Source organism: Cygnus atratus, chromosome 2 (assembly GCF_013377495.2).
Source record: "Cygnus atratus isolate AKBS03 ecotype Queensland, Australia chromosome 2, CAtr_DNAZoo_HiC_assembly, whole genome shotgun sequence".
NCBI classification, from domain to species: domain Eukaryota; kingdom Metazoa; phylum Chordata; class Aves; order Anseriformes; family Anatidae; genus Cygnus; species Cygnus atratus.
In genome coordinates, this window is record NC_066363.1 from 68,116,751 (window position 1) to 68,138,429 (window position 21,679).

The window sequence follows — 21,679 nt, forward strand, 5'->3', positions numbered from 1 at the left end:
CAACACAATTTCAACCTCTTGAAAAGGGGAAGAGAAGGGGCAAGCACAATTCACAGGGGATCTTATTAGGAAGGCAGGAAAAGGAGAAATGGGATACTCCAATGCACGATTTTGCACTTCTGAAAATGTGGTAGGCAAGACCAGAATAGTCTCCTGGAATGCGTTCTGGGAAGTAAAATGATCATTGTGAAATGCATAATCCAGCTATAAGCAGAAATCAGAGCTTGATGCCCTCCTTAACACTTCTTTTGGAGGCTGCCTTTGAGGTGCTTTCAAGTTTTTTGAATACAATGTTACTGCCAATTTTGCATGATTGCATCCAGAAAAGCCTGTCAAGCTCTTCAGCATAGCATGTGGCTGGTGCACACAGAGGTGCTCAGTAGCCTTCCATGTCCTTTGGCAGGGGAAAGCATTCAGCTTGCCTCACCACAGATGGTTGCATGGACAGAGCTGACAGGTCGGCATATGGCAGCAGTCACAGGAGCAAGACGTTAGTAGTCTCCTTAGACCATTCTTGCCAATAAACAACATACTTCAGATAAACACAAGAAAGCCAAACAAGGCAGTTATAAAGAAGGGGATTATAGTTGTACATACCGAAAGAAACTTCACTGATGAAGAGAGAGAAGGGTCAGCTAACATTAAGTACAAAATGTCATTTTCTGCACATGCGTTTTGTAGGGAACCTCTCATGCTGATCAGCTGAAAAGTAGGAATTTTTTTTTAGGGTTACTTCATTAACAGGTTTATTCTACTGTACCAGGATAATTTCTGGATGATGCAGAAGCTATTGGGCATTTCGGCGCACATTTCTGCTATACTACAATTGTCACAAATTGCCATACTCCTAGCAAACAATTATGCTATATTTTTTCACTGCTTTAATCCAGCTGAATTCAAAGTGGTTTGAAAAAGTAACCGCACCACAGCTACTTTCAAAATAGGATTTAGGGGGAGCAGAACCCATGATATCTGCTCCAGAGGAGGAACTGAAATACATCTAAAACATCCAGCCAAAACATAAGCTTATTTGAGGATAAAGATTAAAAGCATCACATTGCCATTTTTAGTTTTTCTGGGCTTAGTTTCTGGTTAGTGGATGGTTGAAAACTGCAGTTAAAAATATTTTTAGGTTGATGCAAAAGGGAATGCACTTTGCTAATCTAAGAAATAGCTAGAAGAACTAAGTCATGTTTAAAACTACATCACACTTTGTTATTCCAGGCCATCAGCACCTGCCACCTGTTACATTAAAAGAGGCAAAACAGCCTGACCTAAAGTAACCGTAAACCATGGGTGGAGGCAGGAGGGAGGGGGTGTTAAATCAACCTCCATCTGCGATTTCCATCATGGAAAGCATCACTCAACACTTAAAGGAAATAGAAGCAAGGAAGTAACAAGGCCACCATGAGATTAGAAGTAGTTCAGAATGCAGCAAACTGCTTTGGAAAAGTTTTCCCTGACACTCCTCATTCCCTGTTCTTACTCCTGCCACCAAAGTAGGATTGCACAGTGAAAAGCATTCACTTAGGAGGATACTGGTAGGAGAGATGGGGCACTACAAAGTAGCGCAAGCAAATACAAAGCCCATTTGACAGTAGAAGTGGCACATCACACATACACTTTTCTGGAGAAGGAAAAATGAAGGAGAACCTATTGTCTTCACTTCTGTACACTTAACCCTCGCTCAGGTGTTTACCTTGAAAGTGTCCTTTGCAGTCACCTAAGGTCTTATGAGTCCTGTGTAGATCAGTTGGATGGCAAATGCCAGCCTAGTAAACATTAGCTTTTACCACTTTCATAGAGCAGTCTAAAATCCTTTCTGCTGCCCTGTCCTCAGCTCCTTAATACCGGGAGAATTAGTCATCATTCTTACCATCCCAAGCACTAAGTAATACCTGTTCTTGGCTGTAACTTGACTATGTAATACCCCTTCTGTTTTGCTTGTTTGTTGACTGGAGTGCATTGTGTTCTTTAAAATTAGCTCTGTTAGGAGGATTTTAAACATAGAACTAAGCATGTTCTTCACTATTACCAGACTGTACAGAATAAGTAAGATGATAATGCATGGCACAATGGACTCAAGTCAAAACGTAAAGCAAGCTGCCAAGTCAAGACTACAGAGAGAGGAAGCAGGTTAACCTAGCTCTGCTTCTTTACTATTCTGCTGCCTGTGTACTCCTTGATCATGAGCTAGCCCCACTCATCCCACTGGTAGCAGATGTTATCCATAGCCCTGCTCACCAAGAACTGGTAGAGGAGATTATTTCTCAAAAGCATATTGTGAGAACTAATTAACTCTAGTTTGCAGATGTTAATGTATTACCTGAGATCTTCCCTTGCATCATTTAAGCAATAAGGATGGGGGCAGGCAGGGGTGTTTGCTAGCTTTGAGAAACTGGGAAAAAAAATATCTTTTTTTAAAATGACATTCTAATTATGAGAAGTTTGAATCTAGCCAGAAGGCTTTGTTCAAACAGTAACTGTTGCACATGATGCTGTGCATGTAGGTGTCACAGTTCACACCAACAAAGCATAACTCTCCTAGGAATGTGACTTCAGAAGATTACAGCTTTGAAATGCAAATCCCTAACTAAGGTCACCTCTGCAAACATAACCTTTAAGAACTGGCAGAAAGCATTTTTCTTCTTTATAAGTAGTGACTGTTATTACAAACTGTGCTATTTAAAATCTTCTATGAAAAATAAAATCAAACAGCCTCTGAATTTTGTAACTTTGCTGCTTTAGAATTACGTAAGAGATGCTGATATTGGGTAACTCTATAATCCATCTTCCCCAATTTTTTAAATAATTGGAAACATGTAGAGAAGCTTACAAAGTTTTTCACATTGTCCCAACGTAGTGAAGAAATTATCTCATTTTTCTAGCTTTGAAGGAAGTCTGCTTTGAGTGGCAGTCTCTCAGACTTCTTTTGACACTCTTACTAATTGATATTCCCACTACTGTTTTTTGTTCCCGACAATCCCAATTGCTGAAAACAAAACATTGTTAGAACCACTACAGGAATACGTATTCCTGACTGCACACCTTGAAAAATATGCTGGAACTGGATAGATTTAACGAATGAAACTTCCACCTGCAGGTACAGCATTTTCATGGTGAAGTGCCCCTTATTTTAATTTAATGGGACTACCATGGAGAAGTCTTCCATGGCAGTGTTTTGCAGATGGAAGGCTTTCCTTCCTCAAGGGAGGATCAACACAGGAGAGCTAACCCACTTTAAAAAACAAACAAAATAACAACAACAGCAACACAAAACCCAAATATTTAACATGAGCATCTCATAGAGCATGGGTGCCCAAAGTTCTGTCACTTCATGATTCGTTTTTTTTTTTTTTTTTTTTCCCTCCACACTGGACTAGAGATACAGTCTCTATTGAGTGTACTGGGATTTCTACTATAGGCTTTGGTGCCTTCTGCAGCATCTAACACTGGATACACAGGAGCATTTTAGAAGAAAATTAAGTCATCAGTGCCTCAGTATACAGAGTGGCAAGAATAACTTGCCACTTCACTTTATTGTCTGTGTTCAATACCTAACCACTAGGAGCCAGACAAAATTACTTTGCAAACAAGAATTTCCATGAACCTCTCTTTCCCCCCACCTACAAAAGCTCTGTTGGTTGTAGTGGCCCATGACCTTTGCTGGAAAGGAAGCTGCAGGCTGTCCCTCAAAGACATTCTGTAGGTGTCCTTAGGGCATCACCAGTGTTATGTCTCCAAGAGGAGAGAGACTAGGCATTGGGCAGCTCTAACCCAACACCTATAACACAAAAGGATACAAATCCAAACATTGTCATTTCTCCAGGGCCAAACAGGGGGCACACACAGCATCATACTGTTTCCCAGTCAGGGTAGCTGGTTTCTTTCCTACAGGACTCTCTCTCACCACCTGTAGCACAGCACAATTTGACTTGAAGCCAAGTATCCCCTCCTAAGAGAAGGTAACACCACACTGCCTGGACTGTAACCAGCTTCCTCTACAAAGCCTTTCTTCTGTTCAGCTGCAGTGGAGTCATGCAACTGGTTTGATCTGGAAAGCCTTGTGCTTACTTTGAAGGCAAGGGAGAGGACTTCTGTAAACCATGATGTTTTTTCTTCAGTCTAGTCTTAACTTATAAGCCATTAAAAGTTACCTTGATTTAAAGCAGGAATTTTTCCAATGTTTTTTGATTTCCTCCCTCAAAAGCCTGCCCTGTCCCTTCAGGCTTACCATAGCCTCAGAGGGCCTTCTGTTTCCAGCAGAGTTCATACTGGCCAAGCACATGAAAAGCAACCTTGGTGGTGGGTGGCTTTCAGCTGTGAAGTGTGACACCAACCTCCGCCTTCCTCTGGCACTCACACCTGCTCCATATAATCCACATCATGCTCCTAAAAGGAGTTCTGAAAGTCCTTTGATACAAGTTCATCAAAGTCTTACTCAGCCAGAGGCATATCATTTACTCACAATGAACCTGCCAAGAGACCAGTCTGCTTAAGACAATGGGCTGCAGTTTTGCACCAGTGGGTTTCAACTGAGAAACAAACAGGTGTAACAAATCAGGCACAATGTGCCCACCACATCAAACGCAGATACCTCCTGAATATTAAAAAGGCCATAGGAACTTTGTAATGTTCTCTGTTTGTCTTACTGAATGCAATAGATTCATGTACACAACATGTTGTTGCACTTTGGCCAAAAAAAAAACAACAAAAAAAAACAACTAAAGAGAGAGAGAGAGAGAAAACAACAAAACAAGAGAGAAGGGCTGCAGACTGATCTTTCTTCTACTGAAGTCAACAGCAGTTTTGCTGTGCAAAACTGACACAGAAGTTTCCTTCCTCCCACATTAGCTGCTTAAATACAGCAGGTCAGTTTGGATAGGGAAGGGAAGGAAGACTGGCCAAAATAGAGAGAGAAGGTATTAAAATGCAGCCATTTCAGGTGTGTCAACCCAACATCAATTTACAACCAATAGCAAAGCAGGATGATAGGAGTCTGCATCATACGTTCTGTGAATGTAGGATAAAAGAAATACATACACATACCCTGTGAGCAATAAATTAGGAATCATAACCATGATTATGATTCTCCTCCTAGATTTGCATCATAGATTACCTCTAGACTTGTAACTTGTTTCCCCTCCTAAAAGATGCTTTCCTCATTCAATTAGCAGAAGCTGTTCACTGCATTATCACACCTAGTGTACAATTAAGAACTATTTCAGGTTATTGATATCCAAAAAGGCTCAAATTAAAACAAGCATCTCAACCTTGGAGTTCTTAGCTTTCAAGCTTCTGCCATTTCTTTAATGAACAGATTGTGATTTCTTGGGAGAGGGAAGAGAAATACAAACTTCTTTCCCACACTCCATTCCTTAAATGGTTGTTGACTCTTTTTGCCACATTTCTGCCTTTCTTCTCACATGCTCTCTATATCTCAGTCCAATACCTTTGTTCAATGAACTTAAGCACCTCTCCATGAATTCCAAGTCCCGCTTTCCTTCTGATCTTCCCCAACAGCTTTCAACCTCACATTTCAAAGGGGTCGCTGTGCGCTTGCAGCCCAGAAAGCCACCCATGTCCTGGGCTGCATCAACAGCAGTGTGGCCAGCAGGACAAGGGAGGTGATTCTCCCCCTCTGCTCTGCTCCCGTGAGACCCCACCTGTACCCCTGTGTTCAGCTCTGGGGCCTCCAGCACAGGGACATGGAACTGTTAGAGCAGGTCCAGAGGAGGGCCACGAGGATGATCAGAGGGCTGGAGCACCTCTCCTACAGAGGACAGGCTGAGGGAGTTGGGGTTGTTCAGCCTGGAGAAGAGAAGGCCCCAGGGAGACCTTATAGTGGTCTTCCACATTTTTATCAGGACATAGAATAAGAATATTCATACAATAGGAGCTGTGGGAGAAAAGGAAAGTTGCTAAGGGGAAGAGTTGTCACAGTTTGCAGATTGTTTTATCAAGGAAATAACCATGAACAAAGTGATCTCAGTGTTCTTCCAATGCAGTTACCTTTCACATGAAGTGCTTAGCTCAGGTCTTGTATGCCAAATAGTGTCTGTAGTGGGAGTGCTTCCATATGCACACCAGATGACAGCTCATCTTTGTCCTTGGCTGTTATCAAGCCTCTGACCTGCCACAAGTCACTCAAGGAAGTGGAGCTGCCACCTCAACATATCCCACACCAAGCTCTGGGCTTTGCTTCCTTCTACCTTATCTTCTTTGGAAGTGCAAGAACTGGTGCTGTGTGACTCACACAGGCATAAGTGATTAACAAGTGTAGCAAAGTCTGAGAACAGCCCATTTAGTAAACCAGCCAGCATATACCTACAAATAAGGGAAGAATTTTAAGAAGACAAGAATTCCCTGTGAATGATTCACAAATACTAAAACCTGCCCAAATTTGTCACGTAACACTTTCCAAGCTGAAGTAGTGTACTAGCCTGCAGCATTCGAGATTTGCTGAGGCAGCTCACCCCTCCACCTACAGTGCCCTTTCAAAGGTAGATCTCAAAGCACTTTGCCAATTGGGTCGATATCATTTTATACCCTTTTTAAATGGGGAAAAGGGAGGCTGCCTGCAGAAGTTCAGCCTGCCAGCCAGAAGTGCAACCAAGAGCAGAACAAGGATCTCATTATCCCCAGACAGTCACCTTCTAGTTTAAGTATGCAGATACTCTTGTTGGTTGGGGCAGGGAAGGGGGTCATTCCAAATTCAAATTTGTGCTATGAATTTAATTTAATTCTTTTAATATCTAAGTTTTTTCCCCCTTATCAAATATTTTTATATAAGTTCATAAGAGAATGTTTGTTTAGACAAAAACAATCACACCCTGCCATAATTACCCTTTACGTCCATCACACAACAGTTAATGTTTAAATGGTCCCACTGTCCCTGCTATCAGGATTATGAGGACATAATTTCAACCATAAGCAAATTTACACAGTCGTACTGCTTAGCCCCACAACAGAATTGGCACAGGACAGAGACCTTACAGAGACAGGAGGAGACACTGGGAGAGTCCCTTTAAGACCATTCCCTAGTGAAAGGCTTTGTTGTGAGTTTACAGGGTGATGGGAGTACAACAGCATGCAACAGGGCTGTGGGGGAGAAGGCAGGAGCAGGGACAGGACAAATTACCACAACCTCAGCTGCAGAGAATAAAATATGCCAGGCGGTGCATCATGACCAGCCAGCAGCTCCTCTTCTCTGGGGCAGTGTCCTCCAAGATGCCTGTCACTGAGGAAGAGGGATAAAAGTGTGACCAGGTAAAATGCTAGAGAGGTGAAGAGGCGAACATCCCACAAACTTACTTGGTACTGCAACAGGTGCTAATTCACAGAACTGTCACCACATCATCCCAAGAGTTGTCTGTTTTAGTTTACTGTTTCCATTTGTTCCAGCCCAGACTCATACCACAGAAAACAAGTTGCCTGTCAAGCACTGGTTACACAAGTGGAAGAGGCCCACTGTCCTGCTCTAGCAGAAGTCTTGGCTTGGCCATAAGTCTTATAATGGTTTTTGTGTGACTTTCCTGAGAAGCAGTATCTGGCAATACAACAGCTAGCTCAGCATTAGGTACATTATGTAGTTCCTTCCACTATAAGAATAGAAACAGGTTTTCTTGGAATGAAAAACAAGGTCCATGAGCCCCTCTCAATTAAGCACCATCAAAAAGAGCAAAATAAACTTGTTTTCCTAAGCCTTGGTGATGTAGCAGCACCACAGCTAGTTTACAGTGTAAAAACATGTCTTTCACAACACAAAGTCTACCCTCCTCACAAGCAAGGGAGGAGAGCAGAAGTCTTATGGACTCCATACATTTTGCGTACCCAGAACTGCCCAAGCATTGTCTGAAAAAATAACAAGCACAATCCTTCTCATCACAACCCAGCTGCAAGGGGTTAGCATATTTGTCTGGCATCCAAATGAGTGGTCACACTGGTTTTACACAGTGACAGACACATTTCTCCAGTGAGGAAGACTGGCTGTCCTTCCACGAAAAGTTGTCAGCAACAGGAAAGAAAAAATGCTTCCTCCTCCAGAAGAGGGGCACCATCCTAGCAACAAAACACTGATACTCTTCCCTATGGCCATTATCCCATGACTCAGTAGTCTCAGCACCACTTGTCTAATCTCTGTCTGTAATCAGAGATTAGACTAATTATAAGCTGTAGCACACCAATGCAAGCAGATGCAATAGTTGGATCTTAGCCAATTTAGAGTTCAAGGACTCCACCTTCAATCATTGCTTTTATTGATAGTTACGAAAAGTTAACATCCATCAGAAGCTGAAACTTTAACCTCCTACTATGAAAGTAAAACCCCCAGCATAGGAACACTGACATTAACAATCATCAAACTTTGGGTCAAGTACATATCAAAAGGGTGAAAAACAGCCCAAGGAAGAGACACTCCTGCTTTTCTCTGAAATTTTCTGTGCTCTCCAAGCCCTGTAACAGGGAGGAGGGAGTCTCTGGGCCTACAGCCTTGCTTTCTCTCCACCTGGCTCCATTTTGGCTGGGGAAGGGCATGAACACAGCAGCTGGAGGCATCAGAAGACTGACAGAGAGAAGAGGTTAAACAAGGAGTGTTTGGACTTTTTACAGCTTGAAGCAATCCCTTGTTAGGGGCCTGAAACCAGGGCCTGCAAAACCAGGCCTCCTTTTGTAGAGCTTCCAGCCCATAATATTTATTCTCTGCCTTTGTCACAGAGCACAGGAGGGAGAGGATTTTGCTGCTGAATTAACAAGGAGCCTTATCACTCCACTAAATTCCAAAACTTCTGCTGCAACTGGGACATGTTGTTTCTTTAGGCCATCCTTGGGCCGTGCAATTCATGACATCTGCAGATAACAGGCAACGCAGCCTCGTTGCCTGTGCTGCTGCAAGGAAAGCCGTATCCTGCTGGCCCACAAAACCATGTCCCTCTCTTCAGTGCTTAGTGAAGGTTTTCTTTGCAGAACCACGGGCATAATTGTTACTTGGTGGTTTCAAAAAGGCACGCTACATATTCCCCTGAAAAGCCAGAGAGTTCCTTATTTACTTTCTCATAAATACTTGTCAACCATTAAAAGCTGTTTTGCAATAACCCAAGGCAAGGGAATAGCATTTCCCTGTCCTTGAGAGCTTCAAAGTACAGCCCAGCCCAACTCAACACCAAGCAAACCGAGTATCTTGCACTTGTTGGAGGGGCTAATGATGCATGCGTTCCTCACAGGCCTCCTCCTGCCGCTCCACAAGATGGGGGCTGTCATAAACAAAGCACAGACGCAGCATGACAGAGCTTTGAGGTGTTCATGAGGCAGCCTCACGCTGAAGGCTACCCCAGGGGAGCTGAGGTGGCTGCACAGCACATGAGGTATGGGCGGCAAGATACAGGGCTCCCAGGGCCTGCTCCTCAGCCCGTCTCAGGAAAGCACCTTAAAAACCTGGGAGCAAACCACTGGATTCCAGCATTTGGTGCATCACTCAGGGACATTCCTGGGAGTATAACCTAGTGTATTTCTGTCATTTTGATAAGAAAATGGGATTGTTAATTTTTTTTTTAATTTTTTTTGAGCCTCACACCTCCTCCAAACCCCTATTTACCCCTGTATCACTGAACTCAGGAGAGCAGCAAGTAATGCAGGACTTTAGAACTATCTCAGAGGTCTTGACTGTGAGAGTCCACAAAACCCCAGCGCGAAACAAAACCAGCTAACAAAAGAAGAGAAAAGAAAAAAGAAAAATCCCTGAGCACATTAAAGCAAGTTAAAAAGAATAACATTCGCCTGGCAAGCTTGTGTCAAGTTGTGTATGAAATCAAAAGCAGAGAGCAAAGACTCACTGTGAGCAAAGCGGATGATTTGACTCCTGGGGATTTGTCCCATGGGCAGAGTTAAAAGAGCTGATTTCCTTCCCTGTGCAGTAGTGAATCTGTTGAACAATCTAGAAATAGAATAACTTTAAATGTCATCAGAAATATCTTCTCTTCCATCTCCCTGTGTAACACGGAAGGGACTGATAAGAAGCCCTTTGTGCGAAATCTGATTTGGTTGGTGCTTTTGTGCAAGTAATTCAGAAGCGACAACAGCAGGAGGAGGAAATCAAAATCTAAGGCACTTGCTTAGACTTGACCTAATAGCTGCTACAATTCCACAGACTGCACTCCATAGGCATGTTCTCCCAATGTTTGTAGATTGTCTGTGAACAGCTGAAATACGATCTGTTTAAGCAAGTTCTTCTTTCAGAATGCTTTCCCTAAAAATTTTTAACATGAATCCCTGAGCTGTGTATCCTTTGTAGGCATGTTGCTAGGAATAGTCTGTATTCAAAATGCTAGCCAGACTGGTTAAGTTTGAATGGCCTGAGTGATCACATGAAATTATATGAATAACTTTTATTTTTTTCAGTCTCAGCTGCACATCAGAAACAAGTACTCATGAGCTTGTAATTCATTATTTCTACATACTCTTTACACTATTTCTACAGAGATCTCTGCCATTACCAGGGACAGGAGCAGTAGTGGCAGCAGAGTATGGAGTAGGAATAGCAGGGGTTCATAACTCCAGCATATGAAATGCATCTGAATCTTAAGTCTCTTTCCATTTGGAGAAGAAAAACTGTATTTGTTTAATTGATAAATCTAATCTGAGAAACATGTAAGAACCAGTCGTATCAGCATTTGGTGGCACTTTATTACATGCTCAAATGCAAGTCCACGCTAATAGGACATTATTTAGTTTACCAAGCTGAGGACTCAAGGACTGAGAAATGCCGAAAGCAAGATTACTTTATAGTTTGAGGGTGCTCCTTTCATGCATGCAAACATAAATACACATTCATATGAGTTCTCCAAGGTTTGTAAGAGATATTTCACTTTGCATCTGTCCTCCAACACACAAGGGCAGCAGTGGGAACAGCACTTCACCATCTGCAGGGAAAGCAAGGGAGTTAATCTGAGCCGAGATAAAGCTTACACGTAAAAGAATTTTTTTTTATTAGCCTAATTACTGTAATTAGAAAAAATGAGAAGGCCTTCCAGGCAGACAAGTCTTGTTAGGCATCTGTAACAGAAACAGCCAATTCCCAGACAATAAATAAATAAATAAATAAATATACATATATGGATGGAGGTATTTGCTCTGCAAAAATAAAGAAATGAAACCAATTGTCTGCAACCTGAGGATCTGAGCTCTGTAGAAACAGCAGCTCTTCTCCTCCTCAGCAGCAGATGCAAAGCTCTGCAGATGGTTGCATGCTTGCCAGAGGGGCAGACCCTGCTAAGGTCTGCATTCCCCCCAGAACAAGGCAGCATCACATGAGACTGAAGCATCCTTGCTAAGGGTACATAAACACTACACACCTTAATGAAACCTTTGCTCCAGAGCAACAAATAGCAGAAAGAGACCCCCCTCAGGCAGCTTATATCCATCTGGGCCTGGGTCCGTTCCCATCAGCCCACCTGCAGTTGTGCTGAGCTCACAGGTGCCGGCTGGCATTTGGGTGCTCTCTCTGGCATGTCTACTTTCTGAGTTAAGTTGTTTTTCTGGCCTGCCTCCTCATGATGCTGGCAGAAAGATCCAATAATTGCAAGTGCTGCATTAAGAAAACAAACAAACAAACAAACAAAACAGATAGGTGGAATAGATAATAAAAATGACTAAGGTGATGGTCCGGTGGACCAGATTGTGAGCAGGGCCTGTTAGCAGTTTGGGCTGCCTTTCTCATTTAGGAAAGGCAGTAAACAGAGCTTCAGCTCTCAAATTGTCAAGGATTTACTCTGGCTGCCTGCCTTGCAAATTTTCTTGCTAAAGTTGCAATATCCACACAGTGATGCTCTTCACCCCATCTCTTCCTCTAAACATCTTGTGAGTGTGCATGCTTACAAGTAACCTCAGGTTGGCTTTGTCAGAGAAACAACACATTATTCCAAAAGGTGCCCAGCTTTTGGCTTTTTCAAACTCCCCTGAGTGTTGGTGGCCATCAGGTTAACACAGCTTCTCCCCCATGATTCTCCTGGTATGGCTCTGTGGTGGCCTGATGTCATACCTAACCACAGAAGACCATGACCTAATATACCATAACTGTTAAAAATACAGTGTCCAACACATTGGTTTCCTAACCTCACAGGGAAAATATTTATGCCATAAAACTTCTTTCCTTTGAAGAAAGAAAGGATCTGAAAGGTGGTATTTAAAATACCAGGTAGACTATGGGGAGTAGGAACATTAAATGGTCGAGTTTTCTTCTGAGAAAATAGAAGTATTAGCTACTTCTGTAGGATAAGAAAAATATTATAAAGACATTAAAGGATGGTTTTAATAGTCTAAAGACATTTCTAATATTCTAAAGACATTGGAGGATGTTTTTTTAACATCCATGTACCTCTGTACCACACTGGCAGTTCAGCAGCTCAGCGTCGCTAGAGGGATGTAAAGCAGCCTCCAGGTGAGGGTGTGGCTCAGGCAGCATGGAATTGCAATTTAAAAAGTCCATTGTTTGCAAGCTTGAATGGAAGAGCAGAGTTATAGGAAGGGACATGTAAAAATGCAACTCATTGGCTGCAGAGACTGCTGGTGAGGGTAATGTGGGAGAAGGTGAGGGTAATGTGGGAGAAGGCATTTTCAGGTCACTGTGTACAGGCAGGGGACACTGAAAGGACAGAAGTGTAAAAACAGATGAACCCTGCAAGACACAGACTTCAGCACTGCCACTAATCACTGTTTTGCTTGCAGAAACCAAGGTTCACTGCCATCTCACAAGAGTGCCATTTGTGCTTACAGCTAAGCTGACTTATCTTGAAATGCAGCCCTTTTCATGAGGTCTTGTGGCCTGCAAAGCTTTCCGTCTGATTTGTTATTATTTTGTTTTTCCCCTTGCCTCTCCATGGCTGCATTCCCACATGTAAGCCCGGCAGAGGCTGGCAGCCCTGCGAGTAGGGACGGGCAGGAATTTCCTGGGTCCAGCTCTAGGCCCCAGCCTTTGATGATGGACAATGCTTACAGCTACCTCCTGCTAGCTGAGACGAGCTTAACAGCATCACTGCCTAAACCAATTCGTTCTTCACAGACCAGAAAAATGCAAGCACTGCTACCTCTGATGGTCCTTAATGCATGTATTTCCATTCCTACTCCCCCAGCTCCTTGATGGCATCCCACAGGCTTTACCTGAATCCTGGTCCTGCCCCAGCTGCAGGCTGCCCAGGGCTGTGAAGCCAGCCTAAAAACAGGGATTTCAGTAAAATCCTTGTTTTTTCTTTTTTTTCTTTTTTTTCTTTTTTTTTTTTTCCAGCTCTGTTTTGCTTCCTTACAGCACATCACACTAGAAATATGGGCAAATGTTTTTTGGTAATGAGAGCCGCCTTTTCATTTCGAAAGAATGTCCCCACCAACCACATTTCCATGTGAGGAAAAAGAAGCAATTACTGGTAAAGCTGTGAAGTAGGAAGGCAGAGCTGTGCTCCCTGCCAGACCTTGCTGCCAGCTAAGCATGGCCCCAATGGTTTCAGTCACTCCTGTCCCACGCTGGGGTCTTGTCTTCCAGTTTATTGCACAGCCTGGCATAACTCATGTTTTGTATGTATTATTTTTTGATTGAAGGGGAAATAACCCCCTGACCAACTGGAGTGCATGGAAAGCATTGGAGGAAAAGGTGACAAGAAAAGATCCTCTTACCTCATACTGAAAGCATGCCGTACGTCAGGCCAGGAAAAGAGAGACATTTGTAAGCTGCAACCCAAACTTCAGGAGCATAAATCAACTTATGTAGGTGGATGAATAAAATATTGGTTAGTCTTCAGGTGTAACCCTGCAGATAAGAAAAAGGTGGAACAGTTTTTATTCTGATCATGCAGACAAATTCTGTTTTTATAATTGAGCAATTTCAAATTCCAGAACCTGGGGGAGGTGGTAGAAAAGGAAAAATTGGGGAGACAAAAAATCTAGACAGAGGAATGAATTTTGGAACAATTATTCATCTACTGCTAAAAAAAAAAAAAAAAAAAAAAAAAACCACAAATGCTGAACTCTTCCACCCATCTCCAGGACTCCACTGTTTCAAGAAGCCCCTCCATTCAAGGAATGAAAACTCTGCTCTGACCGGAGTCCGGAGCTCTCCTTTATGGATAGCAGGAAACTTCTTCAAAGGGCCAGTTTATGACCCAGCTTGAGAGCTGGAAATAATTAAGCATTCTTGTCAGAGGTCAAAGTCATGGAGTGAAATTCCTGGGAACTCCAAACAACCATGGGTTGAATTGAACATTTGGGCTTTTTTTTGCCCATCATGGAAAGGCAGCGGGCAGTCTGGGGAGTGTAACAAGCCCTGCCTGAGCTATCCTGCCTTGCTGTTGGTCTAAAGAAGCAAAGCTGAGCTTAAAAAAATATCTGGAAATAAGAATCACAGCCAAATTATGTATTTATAGCAGCACCAAATATTAACTGAATGCAAAATCACGAACTAAGATCCTGATTCATTTTCTGCTGCTGATGTAACCCTGCTGAATTTGATGGAGCACTGGACGGCATGAGAGGAATCTGTCGCTAGATCAAAACAACAACACTGCTCTGGTCCCGGGGAACGGCTGTGCTCCATCATATATGTTACAGCTGCAACATGGCCTATGTTTGCAGTGGGGCTGGTGCTACTACTTGAACAGTACAAGAACAGAACCACGCACAGTTATTACTGAGAGGCTACACTCAATGTGCCTGCAAGCAGAAAGGCAAGGAGGGAAGAAGATGGAAAGGAGAAGGAGAGGATGGATGTCTTCTCCACATGCTGCGTGCTGACAGGAGACATGCTCAAAAGCATTTTTATTCACCCTCCTGCAAGGAATCAGGCCACTCTCTGCTTGTCTGTGTCCCTTAATCATTCAAAACAAAATATCTGATATCAAACTGCTGCATAAAGTAAAAAGAGTCCAGTCAGATCTTAAATCCCAACTTGGTGGACATCCCACTTCACAATGGGATGTCCACTTCACAATGGGATGAACTGAGGCCAAAGTACAGTTACTGATGGAATTTCAGGATAGTTGGGGCCCTGGCACAGTGGGATAGGTCCATCCCCAGTGCAGATGGCCCCTCTGTTACGCCTCTCCTCATGCTCTTGTTCTGCCAGCCTGCAAACAGCCCTGCTCCATCAATTCATCCTTGTTTGTCCCCCTCCCTCCTCCCCGTTCAAATTTCTAAACCCAAAGAGCAACTGAAACCATGCCGTGACCTTCTGCACTGACCACTCTGTCTTTTGTGAATCAAAATTGATTTTCCTTGCATGGGAACATCCAGGATCTACCCCCTGACCTTCAGCCTGAGGTTGCATGCTAAGAGTAAGAGAGAATGTGAAAGCAGCAATTGACTGTCAGTGTTGGCAAGAAATATGAGCCACCCTCTACTAGAAAACAGTCTGCTTCTGTCCAGTGCCTGGAAATATGGGAATTGCCAGACACGCTTAGACAGAAGGGTCAGTATCCTGTCTCTGACACTAGCCAGCACCAGATGCTTCAGAGAAAGATCTGAGAAGCCTGTGGCTGGCAGACACAGGATAATCTCACCCCTATCTTCCTGCTTTGGAGAACAGCATAGCCAGACGCACACAAACACAGGCGCATCCATGCACATCAGGAACTGCCTGCCTCCGAGTGCTCTCCTCCTGGAAATATTGCAATGTCCTGTAAATACCGATCACAGTAGTGTGCCTCTTGCCCCTAGGAACTGACTCTGTTTAGGAAGGGAATGAATAAGACAAGGGATGCTGAGGGTTCAGCAACTGTGTTTAGCACTAGAGTTTTTCTCTATCTGTGTGTAGCTAATGATTCAGCTGGAAATAGCCCATAAATGCAACCCTGTTCATCAGCCCAGAGTCAGCAGTCCAGACAGGAGCTAAAATACCATATTTTTGACAGAACTAGCCTGTCTGAATAACTTTCTAATCCTTAGCCCACATTTCCACAACCTAGGCATATTCTTCATCATGATGCAGTATCCTTTTTCCACCCCTCCAGGGTCAACAGTTAGGCTTCCCAATGACTTCAGGTAAGTTGTCCGTGATCTTCAAATCCCTAAGGAGGATAGAAAGAAGGGAGATGGAAGGAAGGAAGGCAACAGGCAGAGACTGCAGAGGACTTCAGTCATTCCAGGCTGCTTGGCAAGGTTTATCCTGTTCTGAAGGATTTGCTTTTGTTTCCCAGTGCCCATGCTGAGCCATGTGAAGCAATTCGTAATGTAACTCTCATCAAGAGCCTTGAAGAGCCTATGCAAGATGTACAAGGAGTGGCTGAGGTCTCTTGGTTTGTTTATCCCAGAGCAGAGGAGGCTGAGGGGAAGCCTCATGGCAGCCTGCAGCTCCCTCACGAGGAGAGTGGAAGGGCAGGCGCTGAGCTCTGCTCTCTGGGGACAGTGACAGGATCCGAAGGAATGGCATGGAGCTGGGTCAGGGTAGGGTCAGGCTGGGTGTTAGGAAAAGGTTCTTCACCAAGAGGGTGGTCGGGCACTGGGACAGGCTTCCCAGGGAGGTGGTCATGGCACCAAGCCTACCGGAGTTCAAGCAGCATTAGGACAATGTACTCAGAGCCAGCAGTGTGCCCTGGCAGCCAGAAGGGCCAGACATGTCCAGGGGTGCATCAGGCACAGCACTGCTAGCTGGCTGAGGGAAGGGATTGTCCTGCTCCACTCTGGTGCAGCTTCACCTTGAGTACTGTGTGCGGTTTTGGGCACCACAGTATAAGAAGAACATAAAACTACTAGAGAGTGTCCAAAGCAGGGCTACAATGATGGTGAAGGGTCTAGAGTAGAAGACATATGAGGAGTAGCTGAGGTCACTTGGTTTGTTTATGTCGGAGAAGAGCAGGCTGAGGGGAGGCCTCATGGTGGCCTGCAGCTCCCTCGCGAGGGGAGCGGTGGGGCAGGCGCTGAGCTCTGCTTTCTGGGAACAGCAACAGGACCTGAGGGAATGGCATGGAGCTGGGACAGGGGAAGGTCAGGCTGCGTGTTAGGAAAAGGTTCTTCACCAAGGGGGTGGTGGGCACAGGGACAGGCTCCCCAGGGAAGTCAAAGCACTGAACCTGTCAGAGTTCAAGAAGCGTTTGGACAATGCTCTCAGACACGTGGTCTGATTTTTGGGTGGTCCTGTGTTGAGCCAGGAGTTGGACTCGACGATCCTCGTAGGTCCCTTCCAACTCAGGATATTCTGTGATTCTGTGAAATCCTATTCAGTGGTAAACTGGGCTGAAGCTAGCAGATGGGTAAAGGGACGCTCAGCCCTCGTCTAGCAGTACTGTGCAGCCATGTGTCAGTGACCTGTCCTGTAGCACAGGATTGTCCTTCCTCCTTCCACCCCAATAAATGCTTTTCTCAAAGTGAACATTTGCATCTCCCTCAAGGATGAAACCCACCTGCAGTTGCTTAAGCCAGAAAACCAGAGCGCTCCCTCACAGATGGGCTCATAAAAGGCACTGGGAGGAGCAGGGCAGGTTTCTGAGGCTGAGATATCTCACTGTCAAGCTCTACTGCCAAATTGATGGCTGAGGTGAAGTCCTCCATGGGCAGGAGGTGCCTGAGGTGCAGGCAGATCACCCTTTCTACCTTTCTACCTGTATCAACAGGTCTTTGTGGCATTGTTGATCTGCAGGGAAAAATTGGCTTTATATTGTAAAGCTGCAGCTGGAGATTTGAGGTGAGGTGTGTCAGGATAGTGGAAAGCCACTGGAAAGGCCACTGGATTTCATGGCCTAATTTCTCCCTGTATTTTGAGTTTATCTGTTGTTACGTAAATCAGATGATTATGAAAACATTACGCTGCTCATCACCAGCAGCTTAGAGGACAAGGGGAGGAGGAGGTTCCTGTTGACCTGCTGGAGAATATTGTTTTTGATACAGTTCAGGAAAACAGAGACTTCAGCACATTTTGTTTAATTAATGCCTGTTTCCGAGCCTCAGATGTCTTGCGGAATACTTTCTATACCAGTAATGAAAATGCATAAAATTGTGGAGAACAGTAGCATGATAATCCACATTATCTGATACTACTGCTGTTTGATAGCTCTTCAAGCAACGTATGAAACAACCTTGATCTTCCTAATGCTCTTTACTCAGAAAGGGGCTCAACATAAAGGTACTTGTAAGTCTGCTTTCTAAAATCAGTGGTCATGAAAAATAGTGTCTTGGCATAAAAGAAGTGCTTCCTTGGTATTAATGGAGCAAGCTATTTTTAGTTTGTTATAAAGTATTTTGTGAGGGGCCTCTCTGAATCAGTCTGAAACACAGAAAATCCTCTTCCCTCATCTGGAGAACATTGTACTCCCTCTCTCTTGCAAGGTATGTTGTCAAACAACAAAAGAACAGCCTCACAGGCAGCATTTTCTGGAAAGGATCCTTAAATAGAAGTTCTCCTTGCCCTTCCTCTGGGTCCACCCAGGGGTTCAAACTGATTAACAAGTGTTGGTGGTTACCCTCATATTGGCAAGTTTCATGCCAGACTGAGGATGCTGTTCCCTGTGGTTAATCCCTGAAGCTATTAAGGAATAAATTGCTACGTACAGTTGTGCCACGGCAAAGCCGAGCCTCAGGAGCACGGTGGTACCCTGATAGCTGAGTAGCTCCTGGGGGCTGCTTTGCTTGCTGTTCGAAATACTGCCAAGGGTACAAAAGCTCATGTGAAAACGCATCCCTCCCATACATCCCATGGTTGAGGCTGCTGGAGGTGCCAGGTTCTGCTGGTGTGCTTCCTGTGGGCTGCTGCTCAAGGAGAAGCAAAACCTTCTTCCACTGCAAACGGTTTCCTGGGAAAGCCGAAAGCCAGGGGACTGGTGAAATGGAACTGCTCGCCAAGCACATCTAACAGAGAGCAAAGTGCTGCCATTTGTGCAAAGAAAAAACAAATGCTCCCAAACTCAAATAGTTCAGCCAAAAGACTGCAGTTTTTGACAGGTTGCCAAACTCAGTGTTTCTCCATGCAAAATGCTAAAAAAACAGAAAAAGTTGTGTCTGTTCTACAGGGACCCTCCACCTTCCTATTCACTCATCAAATGTTCAGGATTATACCACTGTTTTACTGTTAGCCTTGGGAAAAAAATGTTATGTAGGCCATTCGGAAAGAGAATTTTTTTCTGCTTGCATGGTCGTGATAAATTACACTTTGAAGAAAAAGGAAGATAGATGATTGTGGACTTGTTTGGTGGTTTTGTTTTTGTTTTTCACCTGGAAGAAAATAGAGATAATTGCTTTCTTCTGATCCTGAAATCAGCCTATTTCCCTGGTGAATGGGAAATGAGGTGGCATAAACAACAAAAAGGGGGGTTGCTCCTTAGTCCTGTAAACTCTTGTTTTAGCAACTTGAATATCTCCCATGCAGAAGACCTAAGGTGAAACAGTTCTCGTAGATTAGATATGTCTCCTGAAGAACACCCCTCCACCTGTGGGTCCTTTCCATCCCTTTTTCTCCCCTCATCCTTCTCCCGATCGACTCGGTCCTGACCCAAGGACAGTAATAACTGCAGTTTGGTCTGAGGAACAACAACTCCTTTTTTATTCTGTGGTCTTTCCACACTCTTGGACGATTTTTTACCCAGCCTGGAAGTTCTTAAATTACAGGAAACAATACCATACATGAAAACCACAGCGCTCTGTTCTCACTGAAGCCCAAATGCACATTTCTCCTTTCTTTATAGCAAAATAGCACTATTGCAATAATGCTAAAGCTATTGCCAAAGTGTACCTTTATCACTTGACGCTAAAGAATGATCATTATTAGCAGTACCCCACAGTGTTTTTTTGGGAACAGAACATATGGACATCCTTCACACGCACATAAAATGTGAATAATGACAACACTTGCAGGTATACATTCTCTGCAGGAAAACATGGATCCAGAAGCACTGCATGTAGCTTTTTTTCCCCTGAAAGTGATTAAATACAGATGGCTACTGGGTTTCACAACAGCAGGCATATAGGATACTTCAGACTGTTTGGTGAGTGAGTGAAGTGAGGAAAGCAATTCACAGAATGTGACCTCTGGAATGCAGTTATTCCAGGAAGATGCCACATATTATCAGGGAGTGAATTCCAGGACTGAGTTATTTCTGGTAACAATTGAGCTATGGCTAAAATATTTACAACTGACTTATTAAACAAAAACATTCAAATATTTGTCAAGGAGTTTATTTATGATGAACAATTTCTGCAGATCTCATTAGTTTCTTCTTCGGAGAGAAATAAATGGATGGAGAGTTTGGAAATGATCCTCTATGTTCATTTACAAGACACATACAACTCCCATTAATTTTAAACAAGAGCATAATACACAGCAAAGACAAGCAAGACACGCAACCCACAGAACTGCTGAAGGTGCCCTCGCACATACTCCAGCCCTTCACAAAAGTTCTCCATTTCTTCACAGCTGGTCTCCATATGAATGGAGATTTTCTCTACATCTATGCTTTTCCCATTTTCTTCCCCATGTATGCCAGCATCTGACACTTCCCTCACAGAAGAGCCCCCCCCCCAGCCCCAGCCCCGCTTACCCCTTTCCATTCAGAGCCATGCAGGCTCCTTTGACTCTGTACTTGGCCACCCCTGGGGCCAGGCTGGCCCCTGCTTCAGGGCAGCTCTGACCTTTCCTGGTCTCAAGGAAAAGGACAAGTGCCTTGACCCCAAGTCCCCTCTACTGTTCTTTCCTCTACACCAAAAATACTGAAAAAAATTAATATACTCTTGCTCAAGCAATGGCAATTACACACTCCATTATTTTAAGGAAAAACAATTCACAGTAGCTAAAGATAGTCCTTGGATTTTCTGTTATTTACTTAAGTGTGTGTTGAGCAATCCAACCTTAGCACAGATAAACAGAGTAACCCAGGGAAATTTTACTGCAGTAATCTGTCTGCCCTGAGAGAAAGCCTGCCTCAGAAGCTTTCAGTTACAAAGCAGAAGAAGAAGGATTTAAAGCACATCTGGCTATAAAGTATGGGTCTGAATGTGCTTTCCCACTATACAGTAACCTTTCCCTACTATTTCTTTTGATATCTAGCATCCCAAAGCTGGGATGTGAACCTGAAACAGATCTCCCAGGCCAGTTGCAGTGGCTGTCCCTGGCCAGACCTCCTCTCCCTTGGTCCCAGCCCCTCTTGTTTGCTCATGACTGCACAAGGATGCAGCAGAGAGGACTCGGTGTACATTGCTGTAACCCAGCAGCATGTCATTCACCACAGCCATGCCTCCAACATGTCCCTTGGACATGTATTTTCAATTTTCTTAAAAAAAACAACAACCACCCAGAAGGCACTGTTGTCTTTTCTCTCGCTTTAGTGATTGCCCAAACCAGCGGATGTCTGGGCCGTTCTGTTCCCACTACCAGAAAAACATATCAAGTGCTTTGTGCTGCAGCCTTCCTGGCAAGACACAAAACTCCTTAAAATGTACCCATTTTCAGACTGCAATGTTAAACCAGGCGTGGGACCGGATTTACTGTAAAAGGCTCCCTCTGGCCCATGAATCTTCCAGCAATCCCCTGATGCAGTGAGTGCAATTTTAAGTGACTGTTCTAGCTTTACTCAGCAGCCCAGAGAGGTGTATTTCACATAATTTTGACATGAGCCTAGCTGAAACTGGATGGAGGGTTTTACTTTCTGATGCCTGACTCAGGACAGCTTCTTTCTCAGTAGGGTAATGAACCCGGTGTGCTGAAAGGAGAAGGAAACCC

The 21,679-nt window shown here is 44.0% G+C and overlaps 1 long non-coding RNA gene across 1 annotated transcript; it reads right to left on the bottom strand.

Moving 5' to 3' along the window:
- Positions 1-10,400: 10,400 nt before the first annotated feature.
- Positions 10,401-13,847, bottom strand: LOC126913188 (uncharacterized). The gene is made up of 3 exons (XR_007707844.1): positions 13,660-13,847; positions 11,349-11,581; positions 10,401-10,916 (listed from the first exon to the last, which is right to left on the bottom strand). It is a non-coding gene; the product is annotated as an uncharacterized LOC126913188 (long non-coding RNA).
- Positions 13,848-21,679: the final 7,832 nt, after the last annotated feature.